General features: G+C 50.5%; 1 protein-coding gene across 3 annotated transcripts in view; it reads left to right on the forward strand.

The window, feature by feature from the left end:
- Positions 1-3,333, forward strand: part of MARCH2 (membrane-associated ring finger (C3HC4) 2, E3 ubiquitin protein ligase) — a 37,553-nt gene that overhangs the window by 8,600 nt on the left and 25,620 nt on the right. Inside the window, exon 2 of one of the 3 annotated variants that reach the window (XM_011966263.1) lies at positions 1,083-1,355. The gene's annotated coding sequence lies outside the window, so the exon portion shown is untranslated. Of the gene's footprint in view, positions 1-264; positions 278-934; positions 1,356-3,333 lie in introns of those variants that run through there. The other 2 variants (XM_011966264.1, XM_011966262.1) reach the window with 2 other exon arrangements.

Below are 3,333 nucleotides of genomic sequence, written 5' to 3' on the forward strand. Positions count from 1 at the left end.
TTTTTTTTTTTTTTTTTTTGGGATGAAGTCTCGCTGTCACCCACGCTGGAGTGCAGTGGCATGATCTCAGCTCACTGCAAACTCCGTCTCTGAGGTTTAAGCGATTCTCCTGCCTCAGCCTCCCAGGTAGCTGGGATTGCAGGCGCCCGCCACCATGCCTGAGTAATTTTTGTACTTCTAGTAGAGACGGGGTTTTGCCATGTTAGCCAGGCTGGTCTCGAGCTCCTGACTTAAGGTGATCCACCCACCTTGACCTCCCAAAGTGCTGGGATTACAGGCATAAGCCACCACGCCCGGCCAAGACCCTGTCTTTTTTTTTTTTTGAGATGGAGTTTCATTCTTGTTGCCCAGGCTGGAGTGCAATGGCGCGATCTTGGCTCACCGCAACCTGTGCCTCCCAGGTTCAAGCGATTCTCCAGCCTCAGCCTCCCAAGTAGCTGGAATTACAGGCATGCGCCAATATGCCTGGCTAATTTTTTTGTATTTTTAGTAGAGACGGGTTTTCTCCATGTGGTCAGGCTCGTCTTGAACTCCTGACCTCAGGTGACCTGCCCACCTCCGTGTCCCAAAGTGCTGGGATTACATGTGTGAGCCACCACGCCCGGCCAAGACCCTGTCTTAAAAGAAAAAAAAAGGAAATTGTAAAGACCTATCCTCAGAGGGGCTGGGCTGGAGGAAAGGACGCCTCTGCCCGCCTTCCCGTAAAGAGCCCAGCCGCTTCCCCTTTGGCCTCTGAGCTGAAGGTTCTGGTTGCAGGGACTTGGGAGGGACAGCAGCAGGCACCCTGTGTCAGGCCCGGCCACTGCCCTATGGGTGTTATCTCAGGCCTGCAGTCTTCCTCTTGGGCCCCTGCCTTTGGGTAATACTTGCTTATCTGGCCTGCAGAGGCCGGACTGTGATGCTCTGGAGAACATGTGAGGCCAGGAAGGCTGCGGGCTGAGCTTTTTAGAGGGCATTTATCCAGCGGTGAACTGTCCTAGCCCAAGAGTTAGTAATTGCTCCCCCATTCCTTCACCTTCCCACTTTGGGGCTCAGATTTTTTTGTTTTTTTTTTGTTTTTTTTTTGCTTGCTTTTGTTTTAGAGACTGGGGACTGGGTCTCGCTCTGTCACCCGGCTGGAGTACAGTGGTGTGATCATAGCTCACTACAGTCTTGAACTCCTGGGCTCAAGAAGTTGAGGCTCCCTCCTCAGCCTCCCAAGAAGCTGGGACTACAGGCTTTCACCACCATGGCTGGCTAATTAAAAAAAAAAACCTTCAGAGAGACAGGGTCTCTCTATGTTGCCCTAGCTCGTCTCAAACTCCTGGCCTCAAGTGATCGTCCTGCTTGGACCTTCCAAAGTGCTAGGATTACAGGTATGAACAACTTCCCCTGCTCTGGGGCTTGGATTTTGATTGACAGTTTAAAAGCTGACTTGGGGTGGGGGTGGGAGTACTTCGGTGAGTACCTGATTGCCTCTCTTGCTTGGACTTTCTGAACACTTTAGGAGATGCGGGGGCTCTGAACATTGTAACTCTTGGGGTTTGGACAAGCTAGGGACAGAGATCCTTGGCTCCAGGGCACCTGTATTGGCTTCAAGGAGGTCTCCAGAAAGGGCTCTTGTTCCTTCAATGACATTCTCGGCTGGGCTGGGTACAGTGGCTGACACCTGTAATCCCAGCACTTTAGGAGGCCGAGGCAGATGGATCACCGGTGGTCAGGAGTTTGAGACCAGTCTGGCCAACATGGTGAAACCCCATCTCTACTAAAAATACAAAAATTAGCTGGACGTGGTGGCTCATGCCTGTAATCCCAGCAGTCTGGGAGGCTGAGGCAGGTGGATCACCTGAGGTTAGGAGTTCGAGACCAGCCTGGCCAACATGGTGAAACCCTCTCTCTACTAAAAATACAAAAAAATAGGCCGGGCATGGTGGCTCACGCATGTAATCCCAGCACTTTAGGAGGCTGAGGCAGGGGGATCACAAGGTCAAGAGATCAAAACCACCCTGACCAAAATGGTGAAACCCCATCTCTACTAAAAATACAAAAATTAGCTGGGTGCGGTGGTGTATGCCTGTAGTCTCAGCTACTCAGGATGCTGAAGTAGGAGAATCGTTTGAGTCTGGGAGGCGGAGGTTGCAGTGAGCCAAGATCGTACCATTGCACTTCAGCCTGGGTGACAGAGCTGGACTCTATCTCAAAAAAAATAAATAAAATACAATAAAAATAAAAATAATTAGCTGGGCGTGGTGGTGGGCCCCTGTAATCCCAGGTACTTGGAAGGCTGAGGCAGGAGAATCGCTTGAATCCGGAAGGTGGAGGTTGCAGTGAGTGGAGATTGCACCATTGTACTGCAGCCTGGGCGACAAGAGGGAAACTCCATCTCAAAAAAAAAACAAAAAAAACAAATATAAATAAAAATACAAAAATTAGCCAGGCGTAGTGGTGCACGTCTGTAATCCCTGCTACTTCGGGGGCTGAGGCAGGAGAATCGCTTGAACCTAAGAGGTGGCGGTTGCAGTGAGCTGAGATCGTGCCACTGTACTCCAGCCTGGGCGACACAGCGAGACTCCGTCTCAAAAAAAAAAAAAAAAAAAAAAGAACTGGTTCTGATACCATATCTGGAAAGGTGGAAAGGTGGTATTAGTTGAAAGGTAGTCCTGGCCCTGGAGGCTTTGCGGGTAAGAGCAGGCCTAGCTTTTCTTGTCTTCTCTTTTTTAGAGACGGGGTCTCACTCTGTGGCACAGGCTGGAGTGCAGTGGGCACCATCATAGCTCACTGCAGCCTCAAACTCCTGGCTCAGGTCATCTTCCCACCTCAGCCTCACAAGTGGCTGGGACTATAGGCCTGTGCTACCACGCCTGGCCAATATTTTTGGTTTTGTTTTGTAGAGCCGGGGTTTCACCATGTCACCTAGGCTGGTCTCAAACTCCTGAGCTCAGGCAATCCCAGGCAGGCAGATTGTCTTGAATCCAAAGTGCTGGGATTGCAGGTGTGAACCACTGCTCCTGGCCTAATTTTCTTGTTTTTTATAGAGATAGAGTCTTGATGTGTTGCCAAGGCTGGTCTCAAACTCCTGGGGCTCAAAAAATCCTCCTGCCTTGGCTTCCAAAGCACTGGGATTATAGACGTGAGCCACCACACCTGGCCAGGCCTAGCTTTCCTGTTTGTTTGTTTTTTTTTTTTTGAGACAGAGTCTTGCTCTGTCGCCCAGGCTGGAGTGCAGTGGCACAATCTTGGCTCACTGCAACTTCTCCCTCCTGGTTTCAAGCGATTCTCTTGCCTCAGCCTCCTGAGTAGCTGGGACTACAGGCGCATGCCACCATGCCCGCCTAATTTTTTTTTTTTTTTTTT

The sequence above is a fragment of the Mandrillus leucophaeus genome, unplaced genomic scaffold, assembly GCF_000951045.1.
Source record: "Mandrillus leucophaeus isolate KB7577 unplaced genomic scaffold, Mleu.le_1.0 Scaffold751, whole genome shotgun sequence".
Taxonomy (NCBI): Eukaryota; Metazoa; Chordata; class Mammalia; order Primates; family Cercopithecidae; genus Mandrillus; species Mandrillus leucophaeus.